Consider the following 15,213-nt stretch of genomic DNA (forward strand, 5'->3'; position numbering starts at 1 on the left):
CGAGTCGCCTCCAAGCATATCAGAAGCACTGGCACAGGCTCGAGTCGACTCCGGAACATTACGAGTCGACTCCGACTGAGAACAGACAGACGAGCAGAAAGATACAACTCAAAATCTGTCAGCGAGTCGACTCCTGAAGAGCGCGAGTCGACTCCGATGCTAGCCGAGTCGACTCCAGAGCAGTATGAGTCGACTCCAGGGAGTTACAGACAAAAAGTCAGAGAGCAGTTTTCGGACCCTGAGAGCCGAGTCGACTCCTGAGGAACGCGAGTCGACTCCGATGGTTGGCAGGTCGACTCCAAAGAAAGCTAGAGTCGACTCTCAGTGTTATACTAGGCAAAAGTCAGAGAGCAGTTTTCGGACACTGAGATCCGAGTCGACTCCCGCAATGCCCGAGTCGACTCCGAGACAGCGCGACCCCAAAAAGACAGAAGATAGTATTGTTGTCTCTGAGATGCGAGTCGACTCCAAGACAGCTCGAGTCGACTCCAAGGCGGTGCTACTCCAAAAAGACAGAAGACTGTTTTTCGGATACTGAGAGCCGAGTCGACTCCGGAACAGTTCGAGTCGACTCCAAGACTGCACGAGCCAAAAGACAGAAGATCGGGAGTTCGGCCTCTGAGCGCCGAGTCGACTCCCAGAATTCACGAGTCGACTCCCAGAATTCACGAGTCGACTCGAGTGAGCCAAGTTGAAGAATACATCTATGGATTCCTTGGGATGAGCCGACTCCAAAAGTGCAAGGTCAGCTCCAGATGTTGGCGAGTCGACTCCGGGTTAAGTCGAGTCGACTCCCAGTCGAGAAGACCACTTTAATTTAAATCTGGAACAGTTGCCGAGCCGACTCCAGAAAAGCATGAGTCGACTCCTGCTACAGCCGAGTCGACTTCAGATCGCGCGAGTCGACTCCGACCCCAACGGACACATTGTCAGGATGTGCAGAATGTGCAGAACGGCTAGTAAAGTGTGTCTAACGGCTAGTTTCCGTGGGGAATGGCTTAAATAACCACAGAGGACTGTAGCAAAGCAGAGAAGTAACATTCCACTCAAAGAAAACAAGAATCCTTCATCTGCAAACTGATTTCAACGGAAAAGAAGGAAGAGGGCCATTAACTCCAGTCAACCAACTCTTCCCAGCATTAAAGAAGTCTCCTCCCGCCTCCAAGTCATCCAGACATTCAAGAGGAGACCCAAAGTTCAAGAAGCCCTTCTCTACTTCATCTCAAACGTGTTTGAGGGCTCTTAACTTTTCTCTTATATATATCGCTGTATATCTGCTTTTTAGAAGCTCTATTTTTCTGTTTGTCTTTGTTCTTTCCATTTGGTTCTTACTTGATTCAATCAGGGGATTGAATCAAGGGTATATAGGTTTGTTGGTGAGCCTAGGTTGAAACCAACGTGTAAGGGTTCGATTGTGATCCCGGAAAAACAATCGGGGTGGTTCTAGTCGGTGAGCCTGGGAAAACCGACCGAGTTCGTTGTGACCTCGTAAAACAACAAGTTGGGTTGTGAGCTTGCAAAACAACCGGCTGTAATCCGAGGGGTTATAGTGAATTCCGAAGTGAGACTTGGGGAGTGGACGTAGGAGCAAGGGTTAGCTCCGAACCACTATAAAATCCTTGTGTTTGTGATTGTCTTATTATTTGCACTTTCTTTTCATTCACTGCACACAGCATCTAAGTAATTAACCTGCAAAAAGAATTAATTAGTTATCCACAAACGTTTTAATTGCAAAATTAGTGTAAAACCCAATTCACCCCCCCTCTTGGGTTGTCTATCTGGGCAACAATGCCTATTTATTATTCAATAATAATAAAGTCAAGTACAAAATTATATCCTAGAATTAATAATGTGTCAGCCAGATTGGCTTCTAGAGCATACATCTAACGGAAGTTGGTTGTGGAAGAATGTTCCAATGCTTGGACACCAGCTCTTCTTGATGCAATGAGAAGCTTCAACTGATTTTCTCACAAAAAAAAATTTCTGAAGAATGTCGGGTGAGGATGATGAACTTTTCAGCTCTTTTTCTTCTCTTTTTTTTTTATTATTGTGGTCTTTTCTCTTTGATTATGTTTCTTTCCTCGTTGTCTTTCCTTTCTGAGGTTCCCTTTAATTTATAGACGAGTTCATCAGAGAGATTTGAATTTCTTTCTTTTCGTTCTGATGGAAATCTTTTCTGTTACAGAAGAAGACAAGTTGTTACAAGCTTTTCGTTGTGGTCCCAACAGTACAGGGGTCGACTCATGTAACTCAGGGGTCGACTCATGTTTATACTGGGTCAGCACTTCAAGATATTGAGACGGCTCTTGCTGTTGTAACTTCAAAGGGTCGACTCTTTAACCTTAAGGGTCAACTCATTTTCTTCAGGAGTCGCCTCTTTAAACGCAAGGGTCGACTCATCCAATAATTTTTCTGGCGAGGCTAAGCTCGAATTGGGGTCGACTCTTCAAACGCAATGGTCGACTCTTCAATTTCGGGGATCGACTCATTGGAACAAGGGTCGACTCTTCAAACTTTATCTCAGGCGGTAAAAGCTCTCTATTTAATTTGAACTACACAAAGGTCGACTCATGTTTTGCAGAGGTCGACTCATTGACTATGCCACTTGAAGAAAACGTGCCAGAGTCAACTCAAACTTGTCCTTTTTGCTTAGGGGTCGACTCAGATTTCTCAAACAGAAAACTTAAAACTTCATCTTTGATATCCATGGATTGGATTAAGATCATTTTATTTTTAGAACATATCCAATAAAGTATTTGTTAAGAAATAATGATTTTGCAGTGCTTCATTTCTTCTGATTTTGCTTAATTTATAGAACTTCACAATTAAGCCAACAATCATTAGTACACAATATTATCTCAAGTGTTTTGTAATCATCAAAATTCATCCTTTAGGGTTGACATCTTTACATTCTATATACAATCTTAAATATCCCTAAAAAATATTATTAGTAATTTTTTCACTCAAATATTTTGTATCGTTAAAATCAAATCTTTTGTGTCAACAATTGCTAACCTCATTTTGTGTATCATATACGTACGACTTAGTGAATTTAGGCTTCTATGCTCTTGGTTGAATTCCGCGGGTGTTCCAATCCATTTATATCTTGATCAAAAGTAGTTAGAAGATTGTTTATACCCATTGGATGGGAAAAAATAGCGTTGGGAGTGAATAGAGCTATTCTGAGTTTGCTAGAGAACTAGCCATTACTGTTGTCAGATGCAGAGGGGTCATCTCGACATCTTCAAGGGTTGACTCGTGATCTTCTGAAGTTGAATTTTTTTTTTCTCATGTTGACTCAAAAAAGTGCTCATTTTTATTGCATTCTATCTTTTGCTTGTAGCCATTCTAGGGTTGATTCAACTTGTCTTGGGGTTGACTTATGGTTGGCAGGGGTCGAGTTGTGATCTGCTTGGGTCAACTCACAAAAGGGCTATGTTTTATTACTTTTTGTCTTTTGTCTAATGCCAATATGGGATCAACTTGGCTTATTTTGGGGTCGACTCATGCTCGGTAAGGGTTGAGTCGTAATCTATTTGGGTCGACTCGTAGAGTGGCTAATTTTTACTCCTTTTCGTCTTTCGCCTAAAATTGTTCTAGGTTTGACTCGATTGGTTCAGAGATCGACTCGTGAAAGTCTGCTAGTCTGCTCCATTGTACTGCAATCGACTTGTATACCTCTAGGGTCGACTCTTGAATTCCTTCAAAAATAACATCTTCCATCTAAGCCTATGGGCGTTTAGAGGTTGACTCCTTATGACTTGGGGTCAACTCATTTTATATAGTTCATAAAATCTTATTACATCCTTTCCATCTTAAGCATTTTAGGTTGCATTCTTCTATATATATTTGAATCATTTTGGGATTATCTTTGCTTTCTATATGCAATCTTAAATACTCCAAAAAAATACTATCAGTAATCTTTCTACTCAAATATTTTATATCATCAAAATCAAACCTTTTGGATCAACAATTGCTAACCTCATTTTTTATATCATATATATATGACTAAGTGAATCTAGGCTTCTATCCATTAGCTGGTAGCAGCAAATCCATCCTATGATGATCCTATCCGTTAATACAAAATACATATGGACCTAACTTATTATTGATCTCATTATCGATTTTAGCACCTATCGATGTGAATGCAAACATTGTGTTGTAAACTCTGATATTTTTCTCAAAATTTTTAAGCTCTTCTCCCTCCATTAAAATCAAACAAACTATCCAAAAAAGTTAAGAGTCTGTTATTACAACGGAAAGCCTACTCTTCCTTCTTGGCAACATAAAGTGAATGCTTGTCTAGTTGTATTACGTGATTTATGGATACCTTGTTCATACCAAAATAAAGCTCCACAATACTGGCATTCATATTCAGGTGATGCAAGATTTAATGGGTCCCTAAAGTTTCCTTTAAAAAAGATGATAACTTCTTTTTTCCATAATGTCCTAGCATTGGACAGTATCACAGCAAAAAGCTCGGACATTATAAAAAAAAAACCTTGATTTTTTATAGCCAAAAGTGCTGGAGCCTTCTTGACTAAACAATTGCCAACCAGCCAAGTTTGCAATAAAATCTGGCTCTTGAATTGTGTCCCTTTTGCACATTAAGAAAATCCAATATTAATGAACATTATAAAATGGTTGAACCAAGCATTTATTTCCAAGAAACAAATTATACTTTGATCAATTATTGATGCGACGTATCCTCTAGAAGTAACACTTTCCATAATTGATCACGCATCTTCTCCCTCCAAAATAATACTTGGTAAATTATCAGGTCTACATATTGTTAAGCTTGCATTCCATTTAGCATCAGACAATTGATTTTGATTAGCGTTTGCAGAGCATTCATAGGCAATGGTGTTTAGCTTTCCTTAATGGTTGACCACATGAATGGAATTCCTAGCCATGCTTCTTGAACAATCCTTCTTTTTTGATAATCTTCAAGTTCTTTGTTCTGCAACTATATTCATCCTTACTATTCTATTTTGCCTACTCGCTTTCTACTGGATCCATCTTATCTTTCTAGGAAGAGAAAAATCTACACTTAAAAGAGAAAAAAGGACCAAGCTAATTAAAAATCTGAAAAGGCCCGTAAAATCATATAATTTCCTGCATTCACATTAAGAAAACCAAAATACATCGCGAAGTATTTATAGGGGACACAAAAGTCAAGAACACTACTTCTTCCAACAAAAACCAAGGTAACAAAACATTAGAAAGGATCAGGGATTCTCATAGGTATTGTGAAGGCCAATAGACAAAAAGCTGGTCAAACGATTGTGTAGGGTATTCTTGAAAACTGATGATTTCAAGTCTGGATGAAACATTTTTTATACTTGATGACCTCCTTTTGTAACTTGTCGTAATCAGCCATTAATCTTTTATATCATAAAAGCGATAAATCATACTCCCACTGCGGCAGCCAACGTTCAAACTCGAGATCCTCATGAGTAGCATAAGTTCTTTGATCCAAATATTTATAATATTCTTTATCTTTGAAATTAAAATCTTCAATTTGAAAATTAAATTTGTTCTTCAGCTTTTTCAATTCAAATTCTGCAGCGCACTCTTCCGACTCGCTCTGCTCCTACCTGAACATCTCAGATCCTAACCAGCTCAGACAACTCCCCTTGCTTGCCCAACACGATGTCTATGAATGATCTCAGCACTTTAGTTCCATACATCAGTTTGGTAAGCTAGTCTACGGGTGATGCCTAGATAAGAAACCCGGGGGGGGGGGGGGGGGGGGGGGGTGTTGTGGCGGCGGTGAATTAGGCTTTTCAAAATTTTTCAAGTGTGTAAACTGGAAAACAACTTTGTAACATGTCTATGAGGAGAGATGAAGAGTAAGTGCAACTAAAGCAATGATTGAAGAATGCAAACAATAAGAACAAGCATAAGTATCACAAACATAACAAAATTCAGTATCTAAAGGAGTACAGCTAGGATTTACAATAGCTACATTTGTTACAGACGTTAGGAAGAGTTTGAATCTGTCAAACTGATTGAGATGTCAAAACTGATTGAGATTTTTCTGCATAATTTTTGCACTGCTCCCTGACTGGGTCTTGTGATACTCTAATAATATACCCTCCTGCAAACTGATGGGGAGGGCATACACCATTAGTTTGTGACGCAAAAACTGAAACTGAGCTGTTGCATGACCTTTTGTGAATATGTCAGCAACCTGATCATGTGTGGATATATGCTTCACCTGAATATCACGATTAACCATCTTCTCCCTAATGAGATGGTAATCGACTTCTATATGTTTTGTTTTTGCATGAAAAACTGGATTTGAGGCCAATGTAATGGCTCCAACATTATCACACATAAGATTGGTGAAGAGGCTAAAATAACCTGTAATTCTTTTAGTAACATGCGAATCCAATACATCTCTGCAGTTGCCAAGGCCATGCTTCTGTATTCAACTTTGTACTTGATCTAGACACAATCCCTTGCTTTTTTGCACTTTAGGAGATAAGGTTCCTGCCAAGAATAATACCATATCCACTTGTGCTTTTTCTATCATCTGGATTTCCAGCCCAGTCAGAATTACAAAATGCATTCAAAGTAATAGTAGATGGTGAATAATGAAGACCAAAATCAACCGTCCCTTTTAAATGGTGGAGCACTCTCTTGATAGCAACCCAATGAGGTTCCCTTGGACTATGCATAAACTGACACAATTGGTTTACGACATAGGATATATCTGGTCTAGAAATTGTGCAATATTGAAGAGCTCCAACAACACATCTGTACTTGGTCAGATCAAGAAGCAATTCACCTTGTTGAGACGATAATTTCGTACCAGATATGATAGGACAAGCCAATGGTTTGGCACCAATCATTTTGGTACTTTCCAGCAAATCAGTAATGTATTGTGCTTGCCTTAAGTGCAGACCCAAGGTGTCTTTGGATGCCCGAACATCGAGAAAATAGCTCAACTCTCCCAGGTCCTTGATGTGAAAACTCGACTTCAACTGTTCAATAAACTTGAGAATTGCCTCTTTGTCTGAACCTGTTATAATGATGTCATCTACATATACCAACACAAACATTTTTAATTTGTCAGTACAATAGATGAATAAGGAATAGTCAACTTTGGATTTAGAAAATCCAAAATCAAGAAACTGCTGGAAAAGCCTGCGAAACCAAGCTCTAGGGGCTTGTTTGAGCCCGTAGAGTGACTTGTGGAGGCGACAGACAAAATCTAGATTATTTTCATCTATGAAACCATGGGGCTGTTCCATGTAAATTTCTTCGTCTAGGACACCATGCAAGAAGGCATTGGAAACATCTAACTACCTTATATTCCAACTGAAAGTCACTGCAAGTGCTAACACCTGGTTTCACAACTGGAGAGAACGTTTCATAGTAATCTATGCCAGAACGTTGATCAAATCCTTTTGCTACTAACCTTGCTTTGTAGCGTTCAATGTTACCATATGGATTCTGCTTGATTTTATACACCCATTTATTCCTCACAACATATTTATTTGATGGTCTTGGATAGAGGGACCACATTCCATTCTCCATCAATGCATCAAATTCACGCCCCATAGCAGTACTCCACTCCAGTTTTGACACTGCCTGTGTGTAGCAAGATGGCACATTTCAGGAACAATACTAGACAGGACTCTGAGAGGATATCGAGTAGCATAAAAGGTCTTATAATCAGAATATTGTTTTGGTTTAGAATTTTCATTTTTGGACCGAGTTATGAATTCTCAATGGGTAGTGGAAGTTGTTGTGGTTTCTGTCGTTGGCTGAGTGAATGGAATCAGAACAAGTGGGTTCAACTCAAACAGGGCAAGTGACTGTGAGGTTGGAGTTTAGTTGGACTCAGGAACTAGTATTCCTGCATGTGATGGAGATATACTGTTATCTCCAAAATTATGCAGTGTAGATTCCTGTAAAATAGGAAGAGGCATATGTGGAATGGTTTCTGATCGGTTATCAGAATTCTGGTGCACAAGGATATCTTCATAAGAATTACTTTGCATATTTGACAATAAAAGAACTAAAATTTGTATAAGAGACATACCTGGTGACATATCACTCATTTCGACTGATGAGCTTGAGCGTTTATCCATTGTAGGAAAAGAGTCTTCATTAAATACTACATGTCTCGACACATACACTCTTCCTGTGTCCAAGTCTAAGCATCTATATCCTTTTTGTTGGCTGGCATATCCTAGAAACACACATTGCTTGCTTCGAAAAGATAATTTGTGGTTTTCATAGGGTCTTAAAAATGGATAACAGGAACACCCAAAGATTCTAAGATCAGAATAATTCAGCATCTTTTTGTGAAGAACAAAATATGGAGATAAATTATTGAGGATTCTCGTAGGTAAATGGTTTATTAAAAATACTGATGTTATGAAGGCATCAACCTAGTAACTATTCAGTAGGTGTGCTTTTGCTAAAAGAGATAAACTCATTTCTTGAATATGTCGATGTTTTCTCTCAGCAATGCCTTTTTGCTGAGAGGTATGTGAATAAGTTAAACGATGAAGTATCCCATGCATTGATAAAAATTCTTTAAATTCATTTGACAAATATTCTCCACTGTTATCTGATTGTAATTGCTGAATCTTACAAGAAAATAAATTTTCGATAAGAGCTTTATATTTTTGAAAGATAGAAAATACATCAGATTTATAAGGCATGAGATACATCCATGTGAATCTGCTAAAATCATCGACAATAAAACATAATAGTGGCAACCACCAACCGAGGTTATTAGGGATATCCAGACATCAAAATGGATGAGAGCTAAAGGTCTTATAGATTGCCATGTGGAATCACTAAAGGGTAGGCATTTAGCTTTCCCTAGTTGTCAGGACTTACAAAAACTTAACTTATTGGCAGATTCCTTAACCGCCAAATAATTAAGTAAATTATCTAAAGTTGATTTTGAAGGGTGTCCTAACCTATCATGCCAGTGATCCAATGTAGTCTTTATTCCCAGCTTTGCAATGAGACATCAAAGTTTATTTGAAGCATTCTTGTGTCCAACAAACGGATAAAGGCCATTCTCAACCAGCCCGTGGAGCAATAGTCGCCCTGTCTTGTTCTCCTTTACACAAAAATCGATCCCAGTCAGTATAAAGCAACAATCATTATCAAGACAAAATTTATTAATAGATAAAAGATTGGTGGAAGCACTTGGGCAGTGAAGGATGTTTTTAAGATTAAAGGACGATTTGCCAATATTTATGGAAGTTGATCCAGTGTTTTGAATCACTAAACCTGAGCTATTGCCCACTATGATAGTATCTTGACCTTCGTAGGGCTGCTGGTTTGTCAAATTTGCAGCATTGGCGGTGATATGAGCATTTGCCCCACTATTAGCATACCAAACTTCTTGATCGTAAGTGTTGTTGGCCTCTGCTGCTATGGCTGCAAGATCAGCTGGTGGTAACCTTGAAAAGAAAAATCAAAATGGTGATAACAATCTAGTGTAGTGTGTTCATGCTTGCCACAGATTTGGCAAACTGGTCTATCATTGTTGGCCTGGATTGGATGAGTAGCACTAGTAGCATTGTTAGAACCACAATTTTGATTAGGTGCAGGTTGCTGTTGAAACTTGGGAAGGTTGTTATGAGGCTTTGGTTTCTTCATGAACTGCTGTCCTTTAGTCTTTGTAGCTGCAAAAGCAAAATGATTATCCGAGGCTTGAGGGTTTTGAGTATCAAGAGGGTCTCGAAGCTCAATAACTCAGCCTGAAAATCATCAATGCTAAATTCCTTTTCACAACACGCAAAATTGAATGAAGTTATAAATGGAGTGACATTGGATTTCAATCCACCAAGGAGGAAACTGATCAGATCCTGATCATCAACAGGTTTTCTAGCGGCTGAAAGTTGATCAGTAAGTCCTTTTGCTTCTTTAAGAAAATCAGCACAAGATCGATTTTCCTGAGTAATGGTCTGCAATTGTCTCTTGAGGAGAGCAATTGAAGACCTAGATGTAGAGAAAAATCTAGTTTGAAGGGAGTCCCAAACCTGTTTGGATGTCTTCATACCATCGACAGTAGATACTAGCTTTTCTATAATTGAAGCCAGTAACCAACTTAAGACACATGTGTCTTTCTTGAACCACACTACGTAAGCTGGGTTTGATGTTCCATCTGGAAGAGTTCTTGCTGGAGCAGGATCAGCTCCATCCATGATGCCAACAAGATCGTGGCTCCTCAGAAAGACAAGGAATTGGACGCTCCATGGTAGATAATTGGAGCCGACCAATTTGTGAGACAGGTTGAGAATTTGTCTGAATGGATGGATTTGGTAGGTTGGTAGATTCGAGTGAGGCCATTGGACTTGTGTTTTAATGTTTTGGTGCAGAAGCATATTGACAAGGATTAGGCATTTGCCTCTGAGGGCTCTGATACCAAGAAAGAAACAAGCATAAAAGGAAGAGACACAGTTTTGAATTGTTTGGCTTGATTACAATTCGCTTGTATCTCAGTTCAATATATAGAGATTTACAAGTAACAGAAATCAGTGAAACACTCTTTTTGGAAATTTTTAATCTACTAATTGTTTAACAACGATTACAACCAAGGTCCGCCGTACCGGTCCGGTCCGGCGTACCGGTCGCCGGCCGGACCGGTACGGTACCGGCCGGGCTCCGCGAGCCAGACTTTTTTTTTTTTAATGTTGTCTCTGTTGGATCTTAAATTAAATGAAAATTGATATTTTTTTATTACTTTTTTCATGAGTTTTGATATTTTCATATTTAAATTTAGGGTTGAAATTTGAAACATATATGATGCATGATTGCATGTTATGTTTTCCTCCCGTTCGAAATGATAAAATTATACACATAAAATATCTTCGAATTAAGATACAATCATTTACATACATTTAAAGTACTCTAGGATATCTAAAATCGGGACGAGTGCCGATGGCTCTCGTAGATATCTGGATCATAAGTATAATCAGGAGGAGGCAAATCAACCCAATCAGAAGGAACACGCGCCAGGTTATAAGAACTGTCGGATCTCTCGCTCACACTCTGGCTCTGAGAGGTGTCCTCTGATTGTGTAGGGGCCCATCCAAATATGGCGGAAGCAAAATCCAATGCACCATATCCGTATTCGTCAGGCTGAGGCTGTGGATAATAGAATCCGTATCCGTATGTCCTCGGATCTGCAGTCGTATCCTGTCTTCCTGAACGACCTCGAGGAGCCCGTCTTCTATATCCAATAATATCCTCACGATCTCTATCAGGTGGTCGACCGTGGTCCGTATCCTGTGTAGCACCCATAAATTGGGACTCACCGGTGAAATAAAGACCACCCTCCGTCTGTGTCTCATGAGTACCATACTGTCCTCCGCTCCCTCCATGGCTAGAAGATCCATCACCACCAGAACCTTCATCGCTACTAGTCCAAGTCTCTTCCTCGACACTCTCCATTGGGATTCTTTGTTTTCCTTTCCTGGCCCTCTCTGTCTGGCTCCCCTGTGCCTGCGGCTGATCAGCTCTGGGAGTGCGTGGAATATTGCGCTCAGCCCATTGCTCTGGATCGACCCCAGCTTCGGTGGCTATGAAGATAGCTGGTCGTGGAGGCGATTCTGGCTCGTCAAGATCGGGCTCCTGCTGCTGGCCTACAAGCCAGCCGAGTAGTGGATCATCGTCATCAGCGGTGAAGGACCCGTAAATCGGATCTGTATACTTGAGCTCCACTTCCTCCTGGATGCACTTTAGCCTCAACCGCAAATTGTAATGCACATAAACAAGGTCGTTGAGGCGCTTTTGCGTCAAACGGTTTCTTTGTTTGCTGTGGATAAGGGCGAAGGTGGACCAATTGCGCTCACATCCACTAGAGGAGACTGTTTGGGAGAGGATCCGGATAGCTATCCGCTTTAGATTTCTCGCGGATCCGCCAAAATGCACCCACCATTCAGCTGCAAAAATATTTATGAAGATTACATATATGATAGTTCCATAATAGTAACTAAGTAACACCAGGTGAATGTTTTGCTGATGTGTCACGTACCTGGATTCATATTGTGTTTGCTGACGACAGCCGCTCGTTGGCCAAAACTGTAGCTGCCCTCTCTAAATAATTTGCTCTGTGAAAAATAAGCATAAGAAAACCATGTTAATAATTGAAGATGCTGATATACTTACACATGCTAGTAATTACTAAATCATAATTACCTCTTCAAGACATAGGGCCGCTTTTTCTGGATCTGCCTCCATCTTGTAAATCACATTACGCAAAGCATCCAGAAGTGTTTCATCCATACCAATTCCATCTATGCTGTACTGAAACCGGGGGTTTAGGTAGTATGCTGCACATATACGAGACTATCTTAGCATAATTATATAATTATATCCATCACTATAATTGTCACTATAATTATATCTTAGTTTACCTGCTAGATGTAATTCCGTACCCATTTGCGCTCCCCACCGTTGCTCAATGATGTTGATGTATGACCGGCCATGTGCTGGATCTGCCTCCATAATCTGATCCTTTGCCTTGACCATCATGTGATACAAAAACCCCATCTGGGGGTAGATCTCGCTATCTACGGCCCGCAGCACTTCATATAATGGTTTGATAGCCTTGACTATTGTAGTAGCCCGCTGCCAGAATGGCTGTCTCGTCACCAAGTCTTCTATCTTGCTCCCTTCAGTGCCGGCATAAGAATATCTACTATCATACCACTCCGGACTGGCAAACATCTGACGTAGGGCTCCTCTCTTCTCGAGTATGCTATCAAGTGCGATGAAGTTGGTAGCAAACCGTGTGACTCCTGATCTCAGAATCTCTCCCCCTGCATACTTTCTCATCAATGAAAGAACCCAGTTATGGTTATAAATATACCTCGTAATGCGTTGAGCTGTCTCCACCGTTTGTTGCACCCTACGGATCTTTCCAATGTCCATCAACATAAGATCGATACAATGTGCAGCACATGGGGTCCAGAAAATATGTGGCCGCCGCTCCATCAAGACTTGCCCGGCAGCCTTATATTGCGGCCCATTATCAGTGACGACCTGCACGACATTCTCCTCTCCTACCAGATCAATCACATCCTCCATAAGTTTCAGCATGTACGAGGTGTTGTGCACAGAAGCCGAAGCATCAATCGACTTGTGGAAGAAGGTCTTAGCATCACAGTATGTCAGGAAGTTGATGATGCTCCGCCTGGTCGGACCGGTCCAACCATCGCACATGATGGTTAGTCCATATATGGGCCACTTGCTCTTGTAGGAGTCAATCCAATTCTCCAGCTCCTTATTGTTGTCAAGAAGCTCACCGTATATATCCTTCGGGCCTGGAGGAGCTACACCGGGACCGGCAGCTTGTATGGCGGCAATGGCAGACCTGTAGTATGTATTGTCTGCCACATTCGCTGGGATGTGGCTGAAGTGAAACCAGGATCCAATAGCTCGCCACATAGTTTTCTTCTTATCCTTCATCCATATTGTGTCTACCCTCTGCTGCCTTGACTCTCTACTGGGGAGAGCATGCGGATCTACATCATGAATTGTCGCTCCTTCTGCAACTCCTCTAGATGACTTCTTTCAGCTACCAAAACCACCCAGCATAGATGCAATCCGGCCACGTTCTTTGCCGACGCCCTCCCTTACTGAAGTTGTCCTCAAGAACTCTGGATCTTGTCTAGTGCTTCGAGAACCGCCGCCCGACTCGTATGCAGAGGGCCCAAATCGAGCCCTATGCCTGGCCACCTCCTCCTGCTGCCACTGATCATCCAGGCTTGCATGCATGGCCGCCTGAATATCTGCCTCCTCCTCATCTAGATCCTCGACCTCCTCTGGCTCCCTAGAGTGATAGGAAGGTGGCTCTGCCGCTTGGCAATCGACCTCCGCCCTCTTCTTGGAAGCCATCTCCTTCGCTTCTTTGGCCTCAGCAAGATTCTGCCTCATCAGCACACGAATCTCGTTAGGACAATTTCGGCACGTAGCAACCTCACCGGAATTTCCGGCTAAGTGTTGCTTCAACCTGGTTACCCCTCCTCCCTTGAAAACTTTGTCGCAAAACTTGCATTGAAACTGGTGTCGTTGCCCCTCACTTCCAAGTCTTCGCCCATAAGACCAGCCAATATCACGCTTTGCAGGGTTCGTTTTTCTTGATGGCTCCATTTCTATCATAAAAGGACAACTTATCAAAAAATTAAGCTAATAAAGTAAATTTTTGCATTATCTTATTATTTAAGTAATTTATAAACTATTTTTTTTAAGTAAATTATTAACAAAATTAATGAAATAATATAGGATAAAAAAACCGCACCTTAAATAGTCTCCGCTGGATTTTTTGGGCAGGACCTCCTCCTCGCTATCTCTCAAATCTTTCCGTCTCCGCACCTTAACTAGAACCTCTCAAGTCTCAACCTCAAATTGTTTGGGAAAGAAGTGAGCCTCGTTCGGTTTTTATAACCGAACGAGAGGCTTAAGATCGTGCTGTTAATCCCAGATTAACAGAAAATTCCAGCTTAATATCGTTAAATTGGTACGGAAAGAAGTGGCCGGTCGGCCACTTTCTTGGTTTTTAATGGGAAGGAGTGGCCGAGGCCACTCCTTTTCCCATTAAAAAAAGGGAGAAAGCTGTGGCCTGTCGGCCACAGCAATTTTTTATTTTTTTTTTCTTTGAAAGAAGTGGCCGGTTGGCCACTTCCTTCTTAAAACCACGCGCGGCGCGTGGTTTTTGAAACCACGCGCCGCGGTGGTTTTGGGAACCACAGCGCCTCGCTGTGGTTCCCCCCAAAAAAAAAAAAAAAAATTGAAAGAAGTGGCCCACGGGCCACTTCTCCCTTAAAACCACGCGCGGAAACCACAGCGCGAAGCTGTGGTTTCGTAAAAAAAAAAAAAAACCACCCGTACCGGTGCGAACCGGCCGGTACGGACCCCGTACCGGCCGGTACCCCGTACCGGCCGGTACACAGATGAAAACCGGATATACCGGTTTTCATCGCTCTCCGGTACCGGTCAAGCACCGGACCGGTTTGTACCGGCCCGTACCGGCCGGTACGGACCGGTACGGCTTTCCTTGATTACAACCATTGTCGGTTCCTCACCAACAAATAAGCCTTAGCTTATCCCCAAGCTAGTACAATCGACTTGTTTCAAGGCACGGTCAAGCCTTTCCCCAACTTTCAAATTTTCTTGAAACTTAACATACCATATACAAAGAGAGAGAATAAAAAATGTTCACAATACAAA

At 41.3% G+C, this 15,213-nt stretch overlaps 1 protein-coding gene and 1 long non-coding RNA gene across 6 annotated transcripts in view; one reads left to right on the forward strand and one right to left on the reverse strand.

The window, feature by feature from the left end:
* LOC113461341 overlaps positions 1-15,213 on the forward strand; it is an 81,603-nt gene that overhangs the window by 14,039 nt on the left and 52,351 nt on the right. The gene's annotated exons all lie outside the window — the stretch shown is intronic.
* On the reverse strand, positions 12,001-12,222 carry LOC120105270. The gene is made up of 2 exons (XR_005507669.1): positions 12,181-12,222; positions 12,001-12,092 (listed from the first exon to the last, which is right to left on the reverse strand). It is a non-coding gene; the product is annotated as an uncharacterized LOC120105270 (long non-coding RNA).

This window comes from Phoenix dactylifera, unplaced genomic scaffold (assembly GCF_009389715.1).
Source record: "Phoenix dactylifera cultivar Barhee BC4 unplaced genomic scaffold, palm_55x_up_171113_PBpolish2nd_filt_p 000245F, whole genome shotgun sequence".
Taxonomy (NCBI): Eukaryota; Viridiplantae; Streptophyta; class Magnoliopsida; order Arecales; family Arecaceae; genus Phoenix; species Phoenix dactylifera.